Consider the following 27,947-nt stretch of genomic DNA (forward strand, 5'->3'; position numbering starts at 1 on the left):
CTGCCCCCTGTAAGAGCAATGTCACTGCCACAGCATCTGCCTCACCCACCACAGGGAAAAACCTGCAACCAGGGAAGTGATGAAGTGCCTGAAGAAATTTAAACTCTATTCTCTAAGTCCTCACAAGGAGTTTCAGCAGCATTCCCAAAACTGGGTCCGTCTCTGAAACGTGCTGCCCCAGCTGGTGAGCAGCATTTGGCTAAGCCATGTCTTGGTTTTGAAGTGGAGGAGACAATCCATCCCTCAGCAGGAAGGTACAAGTGGCTGGGTTGTCTCCTCTTTTGTCTGTGGTCACCTGGCAGGGATGACCCAGGGAAGCCTGCAAAGGGACCCTCCCTGGAGCACTGGCCCAGATCCAGAGTGAGGTGAGGCTTTGGGCATCTGCTGTGCCAGGCCTGAGAGGATCATCAGCTCAGGCTGCATCCTCTTACTTCCCTGCTCAGTAACAAAGACAAGAAAAACTCTCAAAGCACATACTCTATGTGCTAATTTAGGTGTTCACCTACAGTTCATGGGTACTCAAAGTATCTCCATTGACTGGACATTAAAAGACTGAAACACAAAGTCTGTAGCAGGTGCTGAAGTTGGTCTCTGGTGGCATGAAGGCTGTTTAAAGAAGTGCCAAGGAGAAAGGACTTCCAAAGGATCTCCAAAAATTGTCCTTGGGGGAATCAGCTGAGGTGAACCAAGCAGCCTGAGGTGATTTCCATAGTAGAGAAGGAGCGCCATTCCTTCCTCAGAACAACCAAATGCTACACCCGAAAAGAAAGTTCCCAAGCACTAGGCAAGCAGTTAGGGTAAGGCTAGGGAGGGTTAGGCTAAGCAGGTGCAATTTCCATTAAAAATAATATATTTAATATTTAGGTAACTTAAATTTTGCTCCTGTTCAATGGACTGCAGAAATTAAAGAGTAGAAAAACCCCAAAACTAAACCTGCATCAAGCCATCTGTGCCTCCTGTCTGTTCAGCATGGGGTAGAGTCTTAACAAAGAAAGATTAATGTGTGGAAATGGAAAAACCATGTACAGAAAAATGCAAATAAGCAGCGGGACCGCAGAGCCAGATCAGGGGCTGAACTGTGACCCCAAGACAAATGGAGAGGGCAGCTTTTTCTTGGATTGTCAGGAATCAACCTGTGTGTCAACTAAACTTTTCCAGCTGTGAGTAAAGAAATAAGAAAGGCCAGAGAGGGAGGGAACCTCACAGGCTGCAAACGTCTCAGGGTTGGGTTATGGCAAGTACTAGAAAGGAGGAAAATATAGCACCTTCCAGTAAGGATACAAGAGAGCTGAACAGGAACTTTTGAAAAGGGCATGGAGTGATTAGGCAAGGGGGGATGGCTTTAAACTGAAAAAGAGCAGGGTTAGACTGGTTATTGGAAGAATTTCTTCCCTGTGAGGGTGGCAAGGCACTGGAACAGGATGTCCAGAAAAGTTGTGGCTGCCCCATCCCTTGAGGTATTCAAGACCAGGTTGAATGAGACCCTGAGCAGCCTGGTCTAGTGGAATATGTCCCTGCCCATGGCTGGGGTGTTGGAACAAGGTGATCTTTAAGGTCCCTTAGAACACAAACCACTCTATGATTCTATGGAAGTGTCAGTGAAACAACATGAAAAACTTCCCTGCTTGGGACCAAACTATACTAAACCATGACAGGCCTGAACCTCATGGAAAGGCGAAAGGGACAAATGACCCACAGGCACTGTGGGGCCGCAGGATGCTCAGAACAGCCCCTTGCCAGTGTGGAGCAGAAAGGTCCATGTGAGTCACACCTCCTGCAGAGCTGGTCCTCCCTGCATCATCCATGCACTTCTGCTTGCATTAACCATCCAAGGCAAGCCTTGTTGTCCACCCTTGAAGAACCCCTCCTTAGTTTTTCATGGGGCAAATAACGAAAGAACATTTTTACTTGAAACTTCAAGCGGAACTCTATAAACCCTTTTGGTAGCATTTCTCACTGAAAAGTAATAAGCCCATTTGTGAATGGCACTGCTGCTCAGTTTAATTGGTCCCGTTTCCCAGGGGAGCTCTGACCTCAAAAATCCCCGAGGGTTTCGGAATCGATCAGGATCTGTATTTTCCAGGAGAATGCCTTATTTAAAAAGCATCTGAAAGCTGACTCTCAGCTAATCCCTTCACAACAAAAAGGCACCTTCTTTCCACCTTTTCGTCTCTCTGCTATTTTTTCTATCTCCCTGTGATTTCCTACACTTTAATGTATATCCAAATTTTCCTCTCCATCCCCTTCTCTGTGGTCAGTTCTTAGTTAAAGGGTAAGTAAAAGACGTATTTTTGTACTCCTTGGGAAAGGGCAGATCTAAGGAAAGAAAGAACTGGGTGAGTGAGCCATGTACCCTCTCTCCATCACCAAGCACTTGAACAGGATGGCATCTCTGATCTCAGAGTACAGAAATACCAACAGCCCCTGTATGGAAAAAGTGAATTTTCCTAAATGCTTGGGCAAACCAAAGGTTTGGACCAGTTATTAATAGACTGGGATAGCTGGAAGAAAGCTCACTGTATACACTAATGAAAATGTGCCTAAGTACTGTGGGGCTGTGAATTTCTATTTTGAGAGGATGTGGGTAGTTAAGTAACCCCTGCCTGCTTGTGTCAGAGCAACAGTGGCAAATGCCCTCCCTGCAAAAAACCCCAAGCCACAGAGGAACGAAATAAAGTCCTAAAAGACTGAAGCAGAGTCTTTCAGCTGAGGGAGACCCAGAGGGCAATGAAAAATCCGGATGGACAGACAACCACACATCGCTAAGGTAAGCCCAGCCAAACCTGGGGCAAAAGGCAGCAGGGAAGTAGCAAAAGTTCAGGACACGCTGACCTAGGGCAGGAGGCGTGGGAGACCCCAACAAAATCACAGGGGGCTCTTCAGGTGGGCATTGTGCAATTATTCCTATTGGGATTCAGATATGGAGCTGGAATTAGTGGCTCTTCCTCAGCCATCAAATCCCACAAGCAGTCAGAGAGCCCTGAGCTGCTGCACGTTGGCTCCACTGCAGCTCCAAGAGCAGCCCCCAAAGCCGGGCAGCCTTCCTTGGACATGCCTCCTGCCATGCCAGCCTCATTTCAAACCTTGTTATCAGGCAACACAAAATTGAAAGGGGTGAGAACAAAGAGTAGAAAAGAGAATGATTTATACAATTTCAGGTGAAATATAGATAAAACCACTTTTGGTTGCCACACAGCCCAGGGAAGAGGCTGTTCAGGGCTCACTGTGCTCACTTGTCCACTACTCCTTCACTATGGGCTTTGGCAAATCTGGGGGCAAGGTGACTAAACCCTGCAACCATGCTCAAACTCTCCCTGAAAATGGCTGATTTTCCCAATTTCCAGCTAACCTACCTAACGTGGTGCTTCATGGGGGACAATTAAATAGCCAGAAACAACAGGCATGAAGATAGCCTGCTGTGTCTATGAGTCTAGTATTTAAAAGGTTAATTACTCCCTGTGGTGGCCAAAAAATGCAAAAAAAGCCTACTCTAGAATTCCTTTGCCTTGATCACTTCCTATTCATAACAAAAAACAAAACCACAAAGCTGCCATATTTTGCTGCAATTAAGAGCATGTGGCTAATGCTCAAGCTTGACTTTGTCCACTTAATTAATCTGGAGCAGCACCACTGAGCATCTGAGGAGCTGCTGAGAGGTGAGCATGCCAAGAGCTGATCTAAGGATTTGATCTGTATCACAGCCTTCTTCAACCTTCAAAAGAGCTGAACATTTTATTAAGGGCATCCAAGAGGATGCTTGTGATCCTTCTGGGTACAGTACAGGTGCTTATCTTAATGGCATTTCTGTCCATCATCAGCTCAGACTGTTCAATACAAAAAGGAAAAAACAGAGCAGTCTAAGAAGAGTCTATGGATGGGTGGATAGCAAACCCAGAGAGGAAGAAAATTCAAATCTCTAGTTCATTCGAAGTAGAGATTCTCCACCTCCTCTCCTCTGTCAAGTTCCAAAATCTGAAACAAAAATATTCAGTGAGGAATTCTCTGTGCAGATATAGTAATTATATCCTGATGTAAATTCTGCAAACCACCTCCCATGTCACAGACAGCTATTCCAGGTGTTAGCTGACTTGCATTTCAAACACCAGAGAGGGAATGGACACAATGGGACTGCTGACACCCCTGGGCTCTGAGTAATGAGGTCCATCAGCACCATTCCTGTCTCCAGGAGCATTGCTCAGCATCACCTCAGGTATCTGCAGGCAGTCACTCTGGATTTGGGATTAGCCGTGCCATGGTCATAGAGGCAACAGAGCTGGTGTCTGCCTGGGATATTTGGATCAGGTTCAACATCATTTCATAAAGAATTTAGCTACACCAAGTGCAGAGTCCTGGGGAACAGATGGAGAGGTGGAACAGGACTCGTGAGTGGGTGCAGTGCAGAGATAATGGCGGTGCTGGGCATAGAAGCAGCATAGATTTGGTATGGCCACCACTGAGCTGGATAAGCAAGGCTGGATCCAACCTTGATTTCTGCCAAAGTTTCCAAGTGAGTCTGTGATTCTGGGACTCTAATGTAGGGCAGGGTTTCTTCACATGAGAACAGCTCAGCAGTCACCATGCACTGCACATGAGCTAATCTTTCCACCTGGACCTGGGAGCTCAGGCAGGTGAGCCAGGTCAGAACTTACATAAAGAGATGACCTGAAGGAATTTGTTAGAAACTGCCCTCTACAAACTTAGGGAGATTGTACAACCAGCCTTCTCTTGGTATACCAGGGGTCCTCCTTACTAACACAGAAAGAAAACACTTGCCAATTTTTGGAACATCACAATATAAGTGCATGGGAAAGGGAGAAATCCCCAGTTCTCATGCTTGGTTTTCATGAAACGAAAGGTTCTGGGCCAAAATTTTAGATCCTGAGGTGACTACAAGAAAACACCTAAATAATTGTGGAGCTTACTGGAGTGCTGCAGGGATGGCTGTGCCATGATTTCAATTGGTGTGAAGCACCAGGAGCAGACCAAGAGCGATACACATCAGCCAGCAATCCGGCTCACTGAGTCTGTTTGCATTTCCTTCCCACAAGATAAAGGCTGTGCTGATGGATATGTCAGTGGTTGTCCAAGAGGGGTAAACTCTGACAAAAGAATTCAAAGCTCTCAGAGGTACTGAGAAAAGGGAAGTGGGAGATTCCTAGTCCTGCTGTTCTGGCAAGCCATTTGGCAAGTGCTCCTTAGGACCTATATTTGGGAGTAGGTGCACTTTTCAGATCAGAGGAATGAGGAGCAATGTCCTATCACTGCAATATTTCCCATTGGAGGGAATCTTCCAGGACTCAGATCTCCACCAAGAAAGACATGGCTCAAGAGCAGCTTGGAAGTGGCAGTCTTTGCTAAAATATTCCAGGTAATTAGGTTTCAGTTGTGTCCTCTTCTTCTCTGCTGTCCATTTTCCTCCAAAACTGGTGATGTTTCACAAGAGCCTGAAGGTGGGGGAGGTGGGACCTTCCTCTGGAGCTGGTGAGGACCATGGCAGAGGCTAGCTCCTGGGTGGCTGTGGTCTGGGGAAGTCAGTGCCAGGCTCCGAGTCCTACAGGGAAGGGCAGCCATGAATCCTCCTTGGGAGCTCTCAGCGGGGCGAAGGAAGGTGGCAGAGGAACCAGCCAGTTTCACTTGGTCACACGTGAGCACCAAGATGGGGCTGCCCAGTCCCCGAGAAGCCCCAGGGCCCATCACTTAGAGGGGACTGCTCAAACCCCAGCTGCAAGTCACAGACCTGGGTTCAGCTCACAGAAAATTTGAATTCTGTGCTTGGCCAGCCATTGATAACAATGGTCTTTTCCTGCTATAAAACTCTCTCAAACACAAACATCTGTGTGTGAACATTAGCATGGCCTTGTTTTGAGGACAAAAAAAGAAAATACCTCCTTTCCCACAGCATTTGTCACAATGAATGGTAACTATGGAGCCTTTCACACTTGTCGGCAGTTTTCAGATGGAAAAAAAAATCTTAGCAGGTATAAATAAATGGGAAAGAGATATATATATATATATATATATATAAAATATAAAGTCTCACCATAAGTTAATGGAATACAAACATGCTTGTGTCTGAATGAAAATGCAATAAGTAAAGGTTTCCATCTTTCTTTTCCATTTTTCAAATACTCTTGAAAGTAAATATTTGGGGTATTTTTCATATAGACAGAAAGAGAGGAAACCCATGCATCTTACTTTAGGAGTTATTATTTTTATATGCCTAAATAGCTGCTGTATTGAGATGCCAAGAAAAAACCACAGTGTATTTAGTCCCAAAACAAACTCAGTATGAGTAGAGCCAGTGCTGGCTGCTCTCCTGAGGGTCTCAGGAGAGATACTTCAGCTTTGGTTTGGAAAACCTTCTTCAGGGAGGGAAAACACCACAGCCCCATGTCTGCCTGGCTGCTTGCCTGCCTACAAACAGCTGGTCACGGTGCTAAAGAGGGCAGGGATGGGATTGAAAAAGACACTTTCCTCCCTTCAAAAGAAAAAGAGAGGAGAAAGTCCAGCAATCTAAAACCTGAAAAGTTTATGCACTGACTGCTGAGCTGTGGCTCCTTTTGCACAGGTCACTGGAGTGACATCAGATGGAAAGACCTTTTAATTGCTAACGGCCTGGTCTGGATTTCAACACATGACACAGAGATAAAGGTCTCTGTATCCTATTATCAGTCCCCCAAGCAACTGTTACATCTTATTAAGTGTAACTATAGATTCATAGATCAGAATCTTGTACATGGAGAGTATCATGGAACCATAGAACATTTTGGGTTGGAAGGAACCTTAAAGATCATCTGGTTCCATCAGTTCTTTGACTGGAAGCAGAGTATTATGAGGGCATTCCCTTGGTGTAATAATGGTTTGTGAGTTTCAAAGCAGAACCCCAATATCAAGCTTTATTTTTGCTTTAATGCTACAGCTGTTGAAGTGACAAAGCTGGGCTGAAGAGCTATTTGTGCAGCAGGGAATGAAGATCAGACACAGATTGCTGCTCTTTTGTGTCACTTTACACCCCAAAATAAAAAAAAAGATAGGTAAAAGCATTCAGATAGTGCTGTCATCATTGTTTTTCAGAGAGAGAAATCAAGGCCAGGCACAGCCACAGGCTTTGCAGAAGATCACACCCCAAAGCGGTGCAAGGGCAGAAGCAGAAGTGAGCATATGTGATGTGGCAGCTCTCTCTAACCAACAGACCATCACTTCCTTTGCTAACCCTGCATGGGAAGGGAAAGGCAGGATCAAGCTGTGCAGTGCCTGCAAAGCCACCGAGGATGGCACACCAGAGAAAGATGTGGATTTTCACACAGGTCAACTTCCAGCACAATTTAATATCAACACAGTCCCCTGAGAAACAAGGCCAGCAAGGACTAGTGCTGGGTATTTTGCATTTTAAATATATGCCTCTCCTTAAACCTTTAGAGCTTTAGCTTCTGAACAGACACCTGGCCATATTCTGCACCAGCATACATCAGCAGAGCTCTGCTGAAGGCAACAGAGCCGTGTCTACTTTTATCAGCTAAGAATCTGATACAGCCTTCTAAGAAAGAGGGGGCATGCAGGGGGTGAGATACTCACCTCCTTCCTGCCTCTTGTAATGCTGCTTTCCACACCAAACACTCGGCACCTCGCAGGACTGGGGTCTTTGGGGTGAGATTTAACATATATTCTCTGGTAGTGACCGAACTGATTGCCAGCAGAGAGGGAACTGTAAGTCAGCAGTGATAACCAGGGCCCTGCTGAGCCATCACCAGTGGGGAACCTTTGCAGCTCTGAGAGGTTGATAGTCTCATAAATAACAGGTCTTCTATGAGATACTGCAGTCTGACTGCATTTCATTAAATAGTAAGAAGATGAGCTGATCCCTGCTTTAAAATATGGAGATCTGTGTGTTTATTAGCTGCATTACCCACCTTGCCCTTCTTTACGAAACACAGTTTTCCTCCAGTTGCAGATATTTCGAGTCACGGACGAGGAACACAAAGAGGCATGTGCAAACCAGAGTGCTGAGGGTGGCCTTTGCAGGCTGCATGGACCGTTTTCTGGGAGTGCTGCTGATGCATTGTGATTAGATGCCATTTTAGCTCAGCAATGAGCATTAAGCAATGCTGTTCTTTCTCTCTCCTGCTACATCTGGCCTGGCAGCAGAAAGCTTTCTGTGATTTAAGACAGAGATTTTGTGAGGTGCAATCTCTCTTTGAATCCTGCTTTTTCTGCCTTTTTTTTTTTTTTCTTTAATTTCTTCTAGATGAGTTTTCGGAAGCACTGAAAGCTTGATGAATCACTTGACTGAATGGCCCACATAGTTTCCTCTTAAGTCAGCTTTGGCAGCGAGCCACTGAATATATCTTGAGGCTTTCCTTTGAGTAATATTTTTGTTGGTGAGATTATTCAAATACTTGAAGCCAGGCCACCCATTCCTTGTGTACCCCACTCTTTGCACTTAACCAGGGGTGGAGAGCTGCAGTATCATGCTCCAGAAATCTGGGCACAAAGGCACTGAGCAAGAGGAAAACTTGCCTCCAACCCAAAGGAATTTCCCTTTGGATATAACATTGTATGTCCAGCTGCAAGGCTGGGGCAGTGCAGCTGTGTGCAGCTGCTGTTAATGGCAGCCGGATGTGACCAGGACCAGAAGGGGCTCGTGCCAGCCCTGCAAATGAAGGAGCCACTGCTGCTGCCTCCGTGCTCCACTTGTGGGGTGATGGAGCCTATGGCAGCAGCAGGATGAGTGATCTGCTCCAGGCTGCCATCACCCAGCACAGGAGGGACTGTGGGGTCCAATGCTTGGGACAGGTACACACCCACGTGCAGCCTGTGCCAGCTTCACCTTTGCAGTCATAAAACACAAAATCAGTGTTTAGGATGCTTCAGACCTTTAGACCTTTAAGATCATTGAGTCCAACCATCATCCCCTTGCCCCTGTGCTCTGGCTAGGAAGGAGGCTGCAATTCTCTGTCAGGTTTCCCACCCTCAGCCTGGCACTCTGCTCCCTTTCAGGGACTCGGTCCTGGCAGCAGCTGCCCTCCATCCCCATGCCCTGCAGCAGGTCTTGAGCTCTGGCTTTGTGGAGGCTTAAAAGGACAGAACACCAGGGGTGGGGGAGAAACCAGTTTTGGACAAAGCAGTGCAAACAGCAAGAGGCATTTCGAACTGATCACAACTGTAATCAAAACTCAGTTATCCCAAAATTCACTGTTCTGAGCTAGATTCAAAATATCCAGATGTCCCAAGGCTGCTTCTCTAACACAACCCTGGATCTGGGAGTAAATTCTCCTAGTAGTGAATTTGTGACCCCACATCTCTTCACTCTCCAGTGAGTTTAGAAGGTTTTTTGGCTTCCAGCTAATAATTTTAAAAGGACTGGCTTTTTTTCTAGCCACTGGATTCCAATTAGCTTTACTTTTAATTTCAAAAAAGGAGCCCTATACAGCAAGCATCCTGCAGACAGATAATCTGATGCAGGTACAGAAGGACAAGTTCAATCACACCCACCTCGCTGGTCTGAAGCACTGCTCCTGTTGATTTTAGACTCATTTCAGCGTGGCAGGTCACAGCAGTATAAACATCGCGGGAAAAAAAAGGCCGAGCTGGCAAACAGTCAGAACTTGCTGTTCCTGACCCAGTAACCTACTTTTTGAGCACCATGTAACATGAAAGCCACCCCTAGCTCAGACTGCGACGTCACCTCTTACTTAACTTCGTAGAGGCAAATAGTGGGTCCGGTCGGAAAGAGTTAGACAAGACGTGGTCATTGTTTACTTCATGCTGACCACAAAGATCTGTTTAGGTTACACAAGAAGACACAGAGTGAGTGGTTTCTAACCTCAAGTCGTTCACAGCCACCATCTGAAATTTTGGCTACAGCACCAGTGCCACCATCAGCTTCACAGCCACAGGCAAAGAAACTGTCCAAGGGAACAACCCTTCATGAAGGACCCCTGTTTCACCTCTGCAGTGCTGCTTTAGCTATTTTCATTCCAACTCCCTCAGTCTGACCTGACGTGGTGCTCAGACAGCACAGTTTTTAAAAGCAGAAAAGACTTACAGACCCCTGTGACCAGCCAAAGCTGCTCTCTATACCTGTTCTCCCTTCAACAGGGCAACAACAGCAGCCATCAACACCCACCAGCTCTGGGATGGCATCTGTGTTCCCCTTCCACTCTTTGCTGCCCCAGATTTCTCCCCCATCACAGCTTTTCCTTTAATCAGCAAAGCTGACCCCATACTCACAAACTTTGTTATCTCTGATGAGGTTAATAAAGGATCTTGGGGAACTGTTAAATATGCCAGAAAAATATATGTTCTCACGGATGTGCAGCATCCCTTTTCTCCAGGACAACTCATGGGCTACTAGGGATTTTCTCCTGCAACTTATACATAGTTTATCTTCTTTCTGTTTTAGTGAACAGGAGTGGCATCACTGGTTGAAATGCACCTGGACAGAGTGTTGCTAGAGAAGAAACACGGTAACCTGTGGCACTTGTCATCCACAGACAGTCCCTGCCTAACGAATGGTTAAGCTTAAGTCTTAAGCTTAACAGTTGCTTAAGTTCAGCAAAACATCTACATCTTCGAAGTATTTTGTTTGCCTAAAGCCATCGGGAGTTTTCTCATCAAAACACAAATGAAGATGGACTAGGAATAAAGTTTTCAGGCAGTTTTCTACTACAAATAAAAAAAGCATAGAAACAGAAATCATACTCATCCAGTGTTCTTTGCAACTCTGCCACTGTGAACATCCTTAGAAATCACTGTTTAACACTTGCCATTAGAAAGCAAAACATAAACTAAGACTAAACTCAGGCTTAACATTTGAAAAGATTAATATTTTACTGCACATTAGGGAAAAGAAATAAGATTGGTAAGACAGAGTGAGAGACATTACAGAGGGAGCTCTTTAGGGAAATGATGGGAAATGATTCTTTACTGAAACAAGCCCATTTTTGCAGGCAATTGCTTCCACTGCATCTATCAGCTGAAACACACACAAAATAGGAAGAGGTAGAAATGAAAATACTTTTGCTTGAATATTCCAGCTACATGCAAAAAGAAGTAGTTGAAATAATCATAACAAAGTGACTTGAAGTTATTGCACCTTCCAGCTGGCTCAAACGGACTAAGATTTTATTTCTGTTGACACTTGGACTTCCTGCTGCAGACCAGGAGGGGATAGGGCACTGCAGTATCTTAAAAATTCTAGCTACATCTTCTTGCATCATCACAGTCCATTTTCCCACCATCTCTTCTACCAGCAGTTTTAACTTAACCTAAGATTAAAAACATATGGAACTATTTTACTCTGGCTGGCATAAGCACAACACAAATGTAAGTGTTCTAATAAGAAGTAAATTTTCTTTACTACAATGTCTAATTTAGATCTCTCAAATTGTAAAATTAAAATCTATTCTAATCCATACTAACACAAAAAAGACATTTCTTGCAAATTATAATATCTAACTGCTTATTACACAAAAATCTCAGAATGACTGTATTGTAAAAAAAATAATTGCCTAATTATGAAATCCTGATGATAAAGACACCATTGTCATGAAAACATCTGGACTGCCAGCCCCCCAGAATACATGAAATTTCAATAGGCAGAACAAAATGAGGAGGCAGATGAAAGAAGAGTTTTAAAGAGGTCCAGAGAACAACTATCACCCACTGCAATTTCTCTATCAAAGTGCAGGGGATGGCTACAAACAAACCAACCAGTAACAACCTATTCACAGTGGCAGAGCAATAAAAATGTACAGGGAGATGAGGGACAATTAACAAACACTGTGCCTGTTCTTGCACAACCTTGGAAAAAATATACTTCTACTCTACTCTTCTACAATGCCAACCTGGGAAAATATTCATTGCCTCAGGGTGTTAGAAACCTGTTTGTCAACCCGATGCCTTAAAATAACTGAGTTGACAAATCTGAACAGAACAGCAAATAGCGTTTCTATAGCATTTAACTCACATCAAACATCATTTAAATGATATTTGAAGAACAAAACAGGAAGAGGAATAGGAATGAAGGAGGGGGAAAGGTCAGTTACACACTAACAGAAATACTGAGAAAAGTAAGAGACGTTTGACTGTTGTGTTCAGTTCAGCCAAGCAGGGCTAACCATGAACAGGAAATCTGTTCCTTGTTGTCAAGTCTGTCGTAAATGTTACATTAATAGTGAAGTTAGTGGCTATGCACATTTTAGCTGCTTATGAAATGATGGAAGTTTTCTTGGAAAAAAGGGAGTATAAAGACATCATTATCCCAGATATGAGATGTTACATCAAAGGCACCAGAAGAAGCATGAGAACATTTCCAGCAGATTGGAGGATGCAGTCTACTAAGAAGAGACCTTGTCTATGAGCCCAGGATATGATCATGTTGGAGAGACCTCTCCCAGTGCAGGACTTTTCTCCTTTCCAGCTGAGCTCAAGCCCTGAAGACATGTACACCTATAACTGGCCCTGAGCATGCAGGCAATTCCAGGGAATCTAATGAAGATTCTTTGTTTAGAGAGCTAAAAGTTCACTGACAGCTCCAGTAAGGTGTGATTTCTTATCTCTAACTAGAGCTCCCATTGCTGGCAGCAACGTTTCACCACTGATCAGCCTGTACGTTGGAATCCCCAGTGGAAACCTCACATGTAAATAAACTGCAAGGCCCCAGAACCAGACTTCATGGATGAGACATCAGAGAATGATGTATCACTTCTAGGATACAACACATCGGTTATGGGGGCAATTACAGGGCAGATGGCATCAAAAGCCCAGTAATCTTCTCACATGGTTGTCATCTGTGGTCCTCTGCTAAAGGTTATATCAGGACTCTATTGTAAAAGCCTGCTGGCCTTATCTATACTCCATGCTGCTTAGCTATACTCCATACCTGCAACTGAAGGACAGAGGCATTACCATTGCTTCCTCTATAAGAATAAGATTTATAATTCAGTGGACTTCTCAGTAAGAAGTCCTTCCAAATGAAAGCAGCTCAATTGTGGATGTTCTGGTCATGTTGGATATTTTTGATCACTAACATGGCAAAATCTGCAAAGCAGCATCAGCTTGTGCATCTGATATGTTTTCCACAAACAGCTCTGCACAACAGCCAAACTGATGGAGTTGATAATCTACTTCAGGTCTCACTGCTTGTTTGCATGGTGTTCAGATGGTGGGATAAAACACATTCCCTGTGCAAAGGCTCACTGTGAGATCTCTACAGCACTTTAGTCTCGCCTAAGCCTGATATTTGGGCTTATAGGGGATTTAAGATGTGTGCACTGAGGAATGGCCTGCATGGAACCAGTGAACAGAGCTGCATGCACTAGGAAAAGCCTTCATACCTTTTATTCTAAAGAAGCAATACTCTTCTCCCAAGAAAATAAAGATGTGCCTGTTATTTACTTTCCAGCACATATTGCAAACCTCATGTTAATTAAACTTCTAAAACACACAACAGAATAAATCTGTATTGACGTAATGCCAACAAATTGTATGTGAACTCTCTCCTGCTGTTTACTTTGTAAATATTTGCTTGGAAAGAACTTGCACTGTCCTAGACAAAGGACAAGCCAGTTAGGGCATTGGAGCCAAGAGCATCCTTTCTGCTCTCCTGGACTCCAGAGCTGAAACTCCAGGATCCTCTGAGTCAATTTACACAGAGTTCAAACATCAGGCAAACACATCAGGAAGGAGAGAGCCAGGATAAAACCCACAGGCCTGATGCCAGGCTCTGTGGCATCAGAGAATTTTGCTACAACATCAAAGACCTCATGCTTTTCCCCTGGGTGATTTATAGGTTGTAGCATATTGATATGTCAGTGGTTGGTCGAAATATGGTCGAAATATGAAACCATCTCCAAAGCCCAATGTACATCACAGCAAAAAATCCCCTTTTCTTTGGAGATGCCAGCCCTTTAAAAAACTGCAGCTCTCAAAATCCAGGCACTAGAAACCTAGGAATATCAGGTCTGTTACTCATTTATCTTTAGGTAAATTTCTGAAGTATTCCACATATGGATAGATTTCTAAAATCTAGTTCCCACACCCTAGTTACTCACAAAATAATGCACAAGGAACCCCAGTCAAACCTTGTTTGACAGTTACAGAATGCCTTTAGATAACTCTAGTCTATAAAGGCAATTGCACTGCTAGACTATCCAGTGACTAAACATACTTGTTAATGGCAAAGCTGCCTCTGACTTCAGCAGACAGAGGTTCATCCCTAAAATCCTGTGAAATGTCAACCTGTTAATAGACCTCTCATTATTAATATACACATATTTATCTTTAAAGCAGATGGACTGATTGCACAAGGCTGAAAGTTTTCCAAAAGAGAAGTGTCTTCTATTGGGGAACAGGCTACGAAGCACAAACACTCCCAAAATACATGACTCACACTGGCAGGCTGTCACAGCACTTTTCTGAATTTGAACCAACACAATCTGAGATCCTTTTTCTTGGTGTCAAACCACATTTTAGCTCTTGTCTCTTCTTGCTGGCCAGTTCAGATACATTTCAAGAAGATTTCAACTATACTAGCAAAGCCTCTTAACCTTAACATCGTCTCCCTACTGAAGCACATGCAGCAATACGTACCAGTGAAAAAAAAAAAGGAAGATTATCTTAAACGGACATGTTATTCAGACTCTCATACCTGTCTTTCAGATACAGATTTGACAGCATTACCATCCAGGATGAGAGGGCCTGGGACTTTGTTAAAGTTCCCAAGTAACGGTCATGGGGAATTGCTTTTAGTTGGTTAATTTTCCTCTGTGATCCACAGGGATAAGGACATGTAATGCTGCTTATCTATACTCCATACATACAACTGAAGGACAGAGGCATTAACATTGCTTCCTCCATAAGAATAAGATAAATACAGTTTATAAGAAGGCATATTTACATAAGTTTTGATTACTCATGCAACAGATAAAGAAGCCTTAATGCACATTTTTCTTCTCCTACACACTGCCGTGTGCTCAATGCTTTGTCTGGAGCTATTTCACAGAAGAATGTCTTAACAGCCTTTTTTTCTTCCATACAAGGGCTGTTTCCAAACACCAGTGGTAGCTTCTGTTCCAACAGCACTGTCACCCCGTGCACTGTTACTGCAAAGCAGATTCATTGCAACCACCAAATTTCAGCTTTGGCAAATGCAAAGTGAAATTTTCCTCTTGGCATTGCAGTGCAATGGGCTTGTCTATTTGAGAAATATAGTCTTAAATTTCCTACATAGTTGAAAGCGGTTCTGGCACCAGCTGTTATTTGATGTTATTAACTTAGACCCTTACTCAGCAAGTGCTGTAGTGAAACTGAACTCATGCTTAGGTTCATCCCTGTTCAACAAAGTGCTGCTGCACAACAGAAAAATTCAATGGCAGCTTTTGTGTTCCAGTAGTTATCTCTCACCAGAAGCAAGACTGCAAATGGTATTTGTGTTATTTCTAACATGGCTCAGTTTCCTTGGTTAGCACCTTTAGGAAGAAGCCTTAACCCCAGTGTCCAGCTCAAAAAGGTCAAACCCACCTCAGACGTCCTCGCCAAAACCAACCAAATAAAACCACCCCAAATAAAATTAACAGCTTCAGCCTGACATGGAGGACACCAGATTGTCAGAACTGCAGAAATACTCTCTGGTAGAGCGAGGCGAAGCCGGGCTGCAGAACTGTCCCCCATAATGTGCCAGGGGGGCAATGATTACCTTCCCACCTTCCAGGAAAAAATCCTGACTTGTATAAACACAGCCATGCCTGTGAGAGCCAGTAATAACTCACACGCAATCAGACTGAGATCCCTTCTAAAATGATAAAGATCTAGACAGGGGAAATGTTATTTAAAACTAAATTCCTCAAAAAAACCCCAACGCCCACGGCCAGATTCACTTGAGGTAAATACTATTAAAATTCTGACAAGTGGCTCAGGACATCCAAACTGAAATGCCTGAAAAGGATCCAGTTTCCAAGAAATCACTTGTTTGGGGTGCTCTCCAGCACTTTTCATGGGTTCCCCAACAATGCCTTCAAGGTGGAGCCCCTGTCTGGTAGGCAGGCTAATTTGGGGAGTGTTTTTTAGGCATAAATGCCTCATTGGATCTCTCCTGTGGCAGTGCAGCATTCTCATCCTCGTAGGCCTCATACTAAGGTATCATCTAAAGAGTATTCAAAACCTTAGACTGTCCATCATCTCCTAAGCTATTGCTAAAATCATCTGAAACCCCTCACCTGATTCTATGGTGGTGAAGACTGCAGAGAACATATAAACCAAATTGTATAACCCTACCAGAAAACATTTTTCTACCCTTAAAAAAAGTTACTCATAGATACCATTCCAACTAGAAATGTCTTCATCTTTGGGGAACTAGAAGTTAATTTCAACAAATACTTCCTCCTGAAGGTAAAAATATATAAAAGGACTGTGATGGTAACAGAGCCGTGCTTTTCAACAGCCTCTATATTAGAGCTGGTTAAGGCCACAGTGACGTGCTCTCCAGTAAGACACAACAAACTTTTTGGCATTCAGTAGAATGATAATGCAGCTGCAGCTTTGCTATGTTTAGCAGTTGGTAACCAAAACACATTCCCAGGTAAGCACCAGAGGAGCCAGGCATGAGCTTTCCGAGGGCTCCGCTCTGTGACCCCGTTGCCCTGATGCTATCGCTGTATCCTCATTATAACACTTCAAGAGGGAACATAAACATCTTGTACATCAAAATACTCTTGACTTTTACAAGCAACCTGATTCAGCAGCCCTCAGGGTGCAGTTTCATGACCAGCTCAAGCAAATCTCACCCTTGGAAAGGCGCTTCTGCCACACCCAACTTCCTTTGTGTGAAAAATCACGCTTGCATGGTTGAAAGCTACTGCTTGGAGAGATATTTTGTAACGATCGGCTTTCAACTACTTTGCCACTACTGTGCCAATGCAGCGGAGATTGCAGGGAGCAGAAGACGGAACTGCCTTCTTTGGTCTTAAACCAGCTACTCATGAATTGTTATCCTTGGTGGCACAACCTGTTGCCTACAATGGCCATCAATGAGTTTCACATGCTCCCTGTATCTGCAGGAAAAGGAGGGACCTCAGCTCTGCATCTTGGAGGCTTGTGATTACTGTTAGCATTGTTGGGCTGACAGGTAGGACTGAACCTAGAACCCTACCTCTGAATGATTTTAATAAGCCATTTAATTTATCTCCTATCTCCTTTTTCTGATAGCATTTAAACCCACTTTCCTGTCTTGTTTTCCTAAGCTGTAATTTCTTAAGCTGTAAGTCATGCAGGCACCTCTCTACCTTTGACCATTGTGCATCCCCTTGTGGGGAGCCACAAAGCTGGGGATCTCCTGAAGCTCATTGCAAGCATATTTTGTACAGCTTCATCATTGCAAAATGCATACTGTAATTGACAGCCTTCAAACCCTATGCATGATCTACTGTCCCAGCTTAATACAGTATTCCAATCTCATATGGAACTTCTCCTGCGACCACGGGAAAGACAATAGTACCAGCGAACACCTTCTGCCTGTGGAGCACTGCACAGGTGACAGGACAAATTTTAGGGGAATGAAGATATTCTTAAACACTACTAAATGCCACGGAGGAACAGTCGTTAACAGCGGATACAAAGGCCTGCAAAGAGGAAACAATTCCCAGTGTTCAGCACTGAGTTTTATTGCCCCATAAAGTTCAGCCCTGTGCCCCATATGCTGCAGTGTTATCTCAAGAAACTGCATCTACAATCTAATGTTTACACTTATAAATACTTTTGTAGCACAAAGGTTGCCAAAGATCAAGGACCTGATTCAGCAACAGACTTAGTTTAATATTAAGCAGCAACTCCATCAACATGATTATTTATCTACTCAAATTCAAGGAACTGCTACGCACTTTGGCCAAATGAGGCCAAAACGGGGGATTGTTTCTGAAAAACATGTTGTGAACAGGTGAAGTCTCACATGTAAAAAGAGAGAGGGAAACCTGGGACAAATACACTGCTTTTCTACCACAGAAGCACGAAGGGACAATCATGCCTAAAGCAGCAACAGGGAAGAACAGCCTAGGGCTCAGCAGGAGGTGGTGCAGGAAGGTGTCAGCAGAAGTGGGTGCCCATATCCATCTTCCCACCTCTCCAAACCCATCACTGAGCCATTGCAGAGCCCACGGACTGCACTCACACTGCTGCAGATGAGGTTCCAGTGGGGTCTCTAGGTTGGGAATTGGCATCTGGCTGCACTGGTAACAGGAGACAACCAAGAGCCTCTGTGTGCTACTTCCACAGCTCCCACCCATGAAAGCTTTGCTGAGAGTCCAGTACTGCTGACCAGGTCTCATTCCCCTTTTCCTCCTCAGATTTGCAAATCCTCAGATTTGCTTCCAAATCTGTGCTGCATTTTTCAGCAATGTACAAGGATATGTTTTCTGAAAAATTCTGTGTTGCTTCTGTTCCTCAGGAATGAGGGTCTAGAAGACCTTGAGCGGACACACCGATGGAGTTTATTCAGCAAAATTGATGCCTGTTCAGATCCTTAGCTTTCTTTGTGCTTCTGAGACAACAGTTTCCAAGGGACAACAGTGTTCTTGAGAAAAGCAGACTCCAAATTTCAGTTTGGGTAGAGCCCTAAGGTGGATTAGCCTGTCTCTCTGCCCATCTTCACTGCATGCTGTAAGCAGCTTACTTGCAATATGACAGATTTAGCAAAAGTGACAGTTGCTCACTGTCCAATATCATTAGCCTGCCCTGCACAAGAGCTCAGACATGGTGCTCCATTCTTCTAGCAAAATCAGCTTATTAATAACCATACAGCCTGGCACAGTATTTTCCATACAGCTGAAGCAGTGCTTTGAGCAGGGGAGTTCCCAATTCACACACATATGGAGATTCAAAATCAAATTCTAACTGAGGTCCAAACAGTGAACAGGTTCAATGGACTGGCATGTCAGAGGGACTAGGACAGATAAGCATCTGTGCTTGCCTTTATTACTCATCCTTCATTACCTTTATTACTCTGGTCCCTGAGTCTGTGAAGGGAATGATAATTAATAAAAACGTTACCCAGGTCAATGAAAACAATACAATTCATTGGTCTGCCTTGGGCTCAGCTCCCCAAGCAATCAGTACCAGTGCTCCTTTTCCCTGACAGGGCTCAGCACCTTCCTCAAGGTGCTCTGTGGCAGCAGGGAAGGGCCAGACTGCTCTTCCAGGTAGACAGAGAAGGATGCAAACAGAGGAAGACCTCTGCTTCCTATGTACAGGTGTTTGTGTTACAATGTTAAAACAAGTTTGGAAGTAATTCTCTGTTGATTCCTGCAACAAAATACTTCAGCTAGAAAAAAAATTGGCGGGTCCATGAGGTTGTTGCAAACAATACCATTTGTAGTAAAGCCTCCCTTTGTATTCTAAAAAGTTCAAGTTAAAGAACAGAACCAATTTCACTGATGAAATAGAATCCCTACAATTTCCCATTTAAAGTCAGGGAAGATCATGTTCTGAACCTCTGCCTCCCCTGCTATACAAACCATGGACCTGCATGGCAGCAGCACTTCCCTGGTAATGCAGCCCAGGTGAATGATTTCCCAAAGCTCTTCATAGTAATCCCAAGACCAGGTAATTCTATAATAATTCCAAGTGAAATGTTTTTGTTTTAACATACACCTGTGGGAAAAGAACATCCCACTATTTTACAATGAGCTCTTTAAAGACATCCTGGGAAATTTTCCAAGAGCTACACTGAAATGGAAGAACATTTAGTTATTTACTTTAGGGGCTTATTAGAATGTTTGGAATAATTCTTGTTCTCTCCTCCCCCCAGAATAAAAGCCTTTATTTGCTTTGTCAATTTGAGAAACGTGGCTCTGATCCTGCTGCTGAGGTTTGCATGTCGAGAATGTCACCGGCTGCAGCTTGGAGCTAAACTCTCAGGGCTCAGCCTGCACCAAAAGCAGCAGGGGGACAGGACTGGGAGAGGGCAGGGATCCATCACCCCATCCCAAGAAACTTAAACTGCAAGCAGTGGCTGAGTTGCCAGTCAAACCCAGCTCTGAGCCAGCTCCAAGCTAAAGCAAGAAACACAGTAGGGTTTAAGGCCATTTTAATACCCTGAAAGGTTTATAAGCACCAGAGGGTCATTCTACTGCAAAGTGCATCAAATGGCTTTACGTTGGTAAGGTGGGATCAGCACCCATTCTCAGAACAGGTACCAACATCAGGAAGTCAGTGCAGTCCTAATGACCCTTGTCCACATCAAAATAACTCTCCTTCAAGAAGGATGTTACTCCTTGGGCAAAGCACGCCTAGCACTGCTCTTGCTGAGGTATCTGGATGGTAGGAGTTTTAACCAGGCAGAATTTCCACCATAGGAAAGTCTCAGGAGAGGTGCTGACACTGACATACCTAGGCAAGTCAGTGACAAACAAAACAAGCCACATCAGCCTCCTCAGAGAGCAGCTCCTAGAGGACACCAACTGTCCAGTGGTAAAGTTCAGACAAACTTGGAGCAGTTTCACCAACAGGAGGCTTGCAGTTAGACTGCAAATCCCACCCCCACACCACATTGTAATGACATTTTAAATTTTTTATCTGTCTCATAATGGTAATTAAACATAGGCATGTGCACAGAGAAGTCTGCTTGATATATAGGGCAAGGCTCACTATCTGGAGGCAGCAAACATGACCCTGAGGGCTCAGCTATGGGACTGCATAAGTTACAAAGCCACCAGCACCTCAGTGATCATGTATGAAAAACTAGGCAGCTATGTGATATTTCTCTACCTATGGCCACTTACGGCGATCTACCTATCCTCACTGATGTACACGATGCTTGGGAGTTTGCAGCATTGGATGGCCTGACCCCATTGCTGTCTTTACCGTTCTGGGAGAACCAGCAATCTTCCCCCAAGCGGCATGGTGTTTCTGCAGCACAGAGAAGCCACCTCCCCTGGTGCAAAGATGATTATGTGCCACACCTGCCACCAAGATGAGACTTCATCAGCTCATTTCCCCTCCTGGGGTCGAGTCCTAGACACTGTGGCCAACAGCTCCAGCTCCCCCTGCTGTACCCCTTCCAGGTGCCTGGGTGGGGGTACAAAACATCGGGGAGCTGCTCCCTTCAAAACTTCTGCAGCACATCAGAAGCCCTAGCAATGGGGAGATGCAAAAGAAGGGGCCACCACACATCTGACTGCCCATGACCCCAGAGATCCAGCGTGGCAGCCAGTCCTTGTGCAGCTCCCTTAAGTCTGGAGCGACTCTCTGCCCTCAGGTTAAGTCCCCCTGTGCTTACACCCATCTCCTCACACAAAGGCCACACAACCACCAAGGGACCAGCCAGACCTATGGGACCACTGGACTCAAGCACAGCAAGAGAAGGAGAACAAAGATGAAATAGGATATAGGATGTGGGCCCTGGTAGGCTGCTATTCCAGCTGAATATTGCAAGGAACAAATGCAAAAGCCAAAGTGACAGGAATTGTGGCATCAAGTGCCTTTGAGATGATAACAAAAAAAAGAGTCTAAAAATTGAGTACAAGAGATTCTCAGTCCCAGGGGAATACGAGCCTGTATCTCCTACCAACCAATTTTTCTGTTGCACAGGTCATTTTAGGACAACACTCACCCTCACAATGCCAGTCCCACGGCCTGAGGCTGCTCCGGATTCAGATACCTGACTATTCAGGAACAAGCATTTCTGTTTGTGAATAATTCAGATCCCTTGCTTATTTAGGTTCATTTGGGCTCCGTTTCTCGCTGCTGGAATCTTTTGAGCTCACAGCTGCCTGAGCTGTGGATGCACAGCCCCTCCCCACAGCCCTTCTGTCTCTGCAAGGAACCAGTTCCCCCAGTAACTCCCAGGTACTTGAAGCACATACAACACTCACAGTGAAAACACAGATTCCACAATGTAACCCTGAAAAGCTCAGGCATTCCTTTTGTTAATCTTGTTGCAAACCAAGATTGCTTTCTGCTCTGAGATGCACATTTGACAGCAGCTATGCATACAAGTAACTCTTCCATGACAGCGGCAAGCACATCCAGACCTGTAGTCTCAGTCTTAAAACAGACAAGGATATCCAGCACTCATGGACATAATCATCCAGCATGCACTCATCAGTCAACATGAACAGTTGCACTCGGACAAGCAAACACAGCAGGTACAAGTCTGCAAGTGCAAGAAATGACAGCAAGTACAAAGAACAACAGCAAAGCTCCAGCAAGTTATATTCTGAATAGTATCAGCATCCTGGATCATTTGATATAAAGCTGCCTGAGCACAGCCTTCTCTCACAAAGTATTATTACCACTATTAAAGGAAAGCCATTGTGGCTTAAGCACAGCTTATTTTTAATTGAGTTTCAGGCATGTTAAGAGGAAAACAGACAAACAGCATAGACATTACACAGCTGTTTCACAAAGTAGCAATACCCTAAAATGATCTGTTTCAGGCAAGGTGCTGAGTGGCCGTGTTTGCTTGAGGTACCATTACCTGCACCCACATCTCAGTCATTAATGCTGGAGCCCCTGTTCAGCACTGTACACACTGACACCTGCGTGTGCACCCCAACACACAGTCCCCCCTGAGGAACACATCCCTGACTTACCCTTCAGCCAGCCAGCAGCCCCAAACCCTCTGAAAGCTCCTGCAGAAGAGTTGACAGAGTTTCACCTCGTTACCCAGCGAGGGCGTTATATAACCGGCACCGTTTCTGCAGGCAGCGAGGATGCACCCCGCGCACATCCCTCTCCTTCCCATCCCACACGGACACATCTCCTAACAACAGCCGTGCCACAGTGAGCCGGGGGGGCAAGGTGGGCTACGGGGTACTTGTGGAAAGCAAAGGTAACGGTTTCAAAGAAAGTTCAGAAGGTGCCTGACGTTTATTAAGAGGCATTGCTACTATGAAAGGAAGCGGTGCAATGGTATAATGTTCCTTAGCCCACTGAAAGCAGCTTGGCCTAGATTTTCCTGTGCTGTTTGATGTGACCATTCATGCAAACAGGAGTAAAACTTTCTCTTTGCTTTTAATTAAGCCACATCTAAAAAAAAAAAAAAAAAAAAAAAAAAGAAAAAAAAGAAAAAAAGTGACACATACAAAAGACCTTTTCTTGCTGCCATCTGGGTCTTCAGGGCTACTGTCAGACAGAGAATATACAGGAATCAGCCCCATTGATTAAACTATTATTAGCAGCAAACAAACAGATGTGCTCAGCCAAAGACAGGACAAACCCCATGCCCTGTACTTCAGAACTACATACAGAGAAAACCCTATTATTTTACCAAAGGCTTATTTGTTTTTTTAGCAAAGAATTCTCCAGCACAATGTGCAGAAGCAAAGCATACAGCATTTTAATATGCAGTAATTAATATAAAAAATATAACATTATTGCCTCTACTCTCTTCCCACAGACTAAACCGCACCAGCTTTCATAAGACCGGGACCAGGTCCTGTATCAGTAATAATCTTAAACAAAATGTGGCTTGTAGTCATTCAGGACATTCTGGTGTCCACGAATCACTGGCAGACACACTATGCAGCGCACAAATGCATAGGGCTGTAGCTTTAGGACAGACATAAAACTCTTATGTAAGCCATAATCCTCTCACAGACTCCTTATTCAGTGATTTTAAGAACGGTGCTGTAGAAGCCTGCTGGCATCCCAGTGGCTTTTAAACCATTTGAAAACAGGGAGACTCCTGTCCCAGCACAGACCCCTCCCTGACACCGGTGCTACCATCGGTACCCAGACCTACCTTGCAGGGTTTGGGGGCACAGAGCATTGCTGTTCGCTAATATTTTGGTCCTCCGCAGAGCTGCCGCTGTTGCTCTCTGTGCTGAGTGAATCACCAGGATTAATCTCCTGCAGAGTTCACTGAGGCTAACAATAATCAAGTTAAATTTACACTATATGATCAGACTTTAATTAGGTACTGTTATACAAGTCCTATTAATTACAGTGGTAATACCCTTATGAAATGCAGATGAGAGGGTGGGGCTCTGGTCACAGGGGGCTTGGCTTCAGATGAATTCAGGAAAAAGTCCCATCAAAATGCTGTGTGTGTACCCTCAGTTACCTGCTTGCCTCTGTCAGTGCTCAAGATGAAACAAAAAGCTTTAAAAAAAATTATAAGCCTACAAAATGTAATAAATCTAGAAGATTAAAGACCTCCTACATGCTACGCTATCACCTTCTATTTACACCAAGAAGCAAGAATTCCATTTTAAATCCCAATGAGACACAGTCATTATTAGCTTGTTCTGCTCAAAATCCTACACAGAGAAGTCCCAGGTGATAGAAGTCATCTATTTTGCATGGAGGTAAAAATAGGCAAGCCTTCCTAACATTAAAAAAAGTAAGTTTCTCTTTTCCTCCCCCAGTTTCCTCCTCTGGATGACCTGTTGGATCAGGGCAGATGCAGCTTGTGCACGGCATTTGCTTTGTACTGTCACAGCCTCCCCTGAGACATGGACCCACATATGCCCAGGTGCCTCCTCTCCATGCCCCTGCAGCACTTGCAAGGTGTCAAGAGAAGTCTGTGGGGAGAGGCAGCTGATCTGAACCCCTCTGTGAGCTACATCACCTGGAAACTGGGATGTCTCTACCAACAAGGTGCAGCCAGGGAAACTCTGGATCTCAAGTGCAGGAGCAGACTCCAGGTTTCAGCAGGCAGTAGTAGCTGCATTAGGAGACATTGCACAGCGTGACATTCCAAGCCCCAGAATAGGTCTTTGCTTCTGCTAAATCTTCTCTGAGGTATTCCATAGAAAGAGCAAAGCTTATGCCATGTGGCTTTCATTAGCACTTGCTGCATATGCTGTTAGATGGCTTTAGTGAAACCTGCCAGAGACCATGTGCTCCTGCTGCTACTCACGTGGGAACACCAAACCCTTGCACCCACATGGTCACAGACACAGGTGAAGGTCTCTTCTTCAGTAAGTGAATCAGCAACGCAGAGCGAGGCTTGTTAGCCAGAACAGATGCTGTTCTTGAACACAGACACCTGTATGAGCCTCCTGTGCCCAGGCTGCCTCTCTGCAAGTGCTTGCTCAGTGACAAGAGAAACGCTGGCACTTTGCCATTTCTGCCACTGCAGTTAATTTAATTAAAATCCCAAAAGATGGGAAGCACATTTCCTTCTTCCTGGAGGATTTGTCACCCTCTCCCCATCAGACAGCAGCAAACGAGCACGCCTCAGCACTCCCACTTTGCACAAAACACATGTAAAAGCAGCAGTATGTTACAGTAGGTTGTACTAGACATTAATTACCAAGCCCTGCCAGCTATAATTATCTCGTTAAGTTTTGGCTATAGACACTATATTGGCCCTTTACAAAAAAAGTCTGGAGGATACAGCCACACAGGATCCAGGAGGAGAGTCCTGTTCCTGAGTGTACTCTAGGTCCCACCCCACCACTGCAGACAGCCAAACTGTACATGGAGTTATTTTGACCAAATGGCAATTTCAAAACAGCCTGCATGGCCCTGTGTGCGTATTCAAATTCCCCTCTCTGTCTCTCGATGGACAGGTCTTCTGGGGATACGCAGGAACTGATGCAGGAGAGGGAGATGATGGTTTCTTGAAAGTTCCTTGCTCTGAAGGCAGACTGAGATGGGCTTCTGGCCCATAAATTTCTCTCACAGTCCAGATTTGTATCCTTTAGAAGACCCTTAGTCTCTCCCAGACCTGGGAGTTTAGCCAAGACTATGAAAGGACCTCTGCTTTTCTGGAAGGACAGGGCTGGCAGAACACCTCAGAACCCTTGCTGGGATTTTTGCTTGATTTAGGCACAAAGGACTCACTACTCCCCCTCATTCCTTGTGCATTCCTGGCTACAAAGTATAGCTGGGACCAGGACATCCCCCAAAAGGGATACCTTGAGGACCTCCACATCCTCATCTCAGCATAGCAGCGCTCTGACGAGACAGGCACCAGGCTTTGGCCAAAGCCTTCAGCCCTTTTTCTGCAGTTGTGACACTTTTTGGTCCCTCACTGCAGAGAACAGCACTTGTGACACACTAATGGGAGCACAGCAGTGCTCCTGCAGCAAGGCTTTGATTTAGGAAGCAGAGCTGCTCAGCCCACTCTGCTCTTGTTGATGTAGTGACCTGGTTTTGTCAAGACTGTTTTTCTCCTTTCATCTTTGATGTCATTTTGGAAGGCAAGTCATGAGAATTTCATGGAGGCATTGACTCAAAAGTTGGACTAAAACAAAGCCAATCACAATACCATTATAAATGAATGAGGTGCAATTTCCCCTTAGAGGATTATTACACTATTTAGGGTTCTAGCACATTTATTTCCACAGTTTAGTAATCACTTTCATGCTTCTCATCAGAATATAATCCATTTATATTTTAATGTAACAAGTTACAAGGATTATCAGCTCATAATAAATATACTCATCCCCTAAAGCATTTAAACAGCCCCTATACTTTGTAAGGAAGATCTTGCTTAATGAGCAGACACCTACAAATGAAAATCGAAAACTAATACTGTGTTATATGGAAACCATCAAACTGCAAAATACATGCTGCTTAAATTACTTTTCTGTGAAATTAAATATTTTTCAGCACACAGATTTTTACTTTGAAATTACTTTTATCATGAGAAGCCTTTGGAAGTCTCTAAGACTGCCTTTTGCATTGGCAATTTGTTTACCTTGCAATCTTAAATTTGGAATACTACATTCAGCTCATGCACAGGACTATGTCAAACCAACACATCGTTTATGAAAATCAAATTAAGGAAAGCTGTCAATACCAGCCAAGGGAAATCCACCCAAAAGAAAACCCCGCCTGACTTGCACTTGGGTCAGTCCTGGTGCTAGTGTCCATGAAACCGTGTCCACTGAAGCCAACTGAAATCCACTCTTGTCAGAGAAATGTAAAAATCTCTCTTGGCCTACTGGCCTGCAGTGAATCACAGTACTTTTCTCTTGCAGCTGTCTGGAGATAGGATGGGAGAAAGTAAATATTACCTGTCAAACTAAAGACATTCCTTGCCTACTCACAGAGCTGCCCAGCATATTTTTGGCAGAATTCTCTCATAAGCTTTTGGTGCTCACTGCACTTGCAGCCATAATTCTGACTGAGTTGTAAGGCAGGAGTGTGAATTACCCTCTGGAGCCTTCAAACTCTGAGCTTCAACACATAGTTCAACTTCCCAATTCTGCCAATGGTGGTGTTTTTCTTCTTCCTTCCACATGCTGTATCTGCTCAAAGTGTTTTTCTCCATTAGAAAACGTGAAATTAATGGTCTAGGTTGCTTTCATCTTTCATTTTTGCAGATGTATGTTCTCTTAAACCTTTGCTGTACAGATCACAGGCACTTGCTCTTCTGCAGGTTCACCTATCAAGAACTCCATTCACAGAAGCATACTTGCTTTGGAGAGTTCCAAGAAAACAGAAGTGCTGCAAAATCTCAAAAACCCTTTTAACAGGAATCCATAGATAGTCTGGCTTTAGATTTATACAGAAAAAGGCTTTTAGCTCTGGCTGGCAAAGAGAATAGACATTATCTATTGTGCAGCCTCTGCAATTACAGCCCATCCCTCCACCCTAGGGAAAGGCAAAGGGAGGAGATAGTTATGTGTGAAGTTTTTATCTTTTATAGAAAATCAATCTCATCAGTCTTTCCTTAGTTAAGTACCAGTTATGCCAACATCTGAAAGGCAGTGTTTTGTGTGCAGTGTCCAAACAGGAACAGGTTGATGTACAGAGTGTAAATTTCTTTCTGGAAAGCTTCTTCTTTTGTAATACCTCTCCAGATTTCACAAAAAAGAAGTCCTTGGATGCCCAGAAGACTTTGCTCAGTTAAAAAAGTCCAATGCAAAATCCACAGCTTTGCAGAAAAATGGGCTATTTTTCATGCAGTGAACCGTACTGATAAGGCTCTACTTCCTCCCAGCTAAACCCCGTGGTCTATCCACACCGTGGAGCTGCAAGGCCATACCTCATTTTAGCTT

The 27,947-nt window shown here is 44.3% G+C and overlaps 1 protein-coding gene across 2 annotated transcripts in view; it reads right to left on the reverse strand.

Annotated features, from left to right (window-relative positions):
* PASD1 (PAS domain containing repressor 1) overlaps window positions 1-23,945 on the reverse strand; it is a 103,587-nt gene extending 79,642 nt beyond the window's left edge. The window contains exon 1 of one of the 2 annotated variants that reach the window (XM_032124047.1): window positions 23,735-23,945. The gene's annotated coding sequence lies outside the window, so the exon portion shown is untranslated. Of the gene's footprint in view, window positions 1-22,583; window positions 22,811-23,734 lie in introns of those variants that run through there. The other variant, XM_032124045.1, reaches the window with a different exon arrangement.
* Between the last annotated feature and the right edge of the window lie 4,002 nt (window positions 23,946-27,947).

The sequence above is a fragment of the Corvus moneduloides genome, chromosome 14 (genome assembly GCF_009650955.1).
Source record: "Corvus moneduloides isolate bCorMon1 chromosome 14, bCorMon1.pri, whole genome shotgun sequence".
Taxonomy (NCBI): Eukaryota; Metazoa; Chordata; class Aves; order Passeriformes; family Corvidae; genus Corvus; species Corvus moneduloides.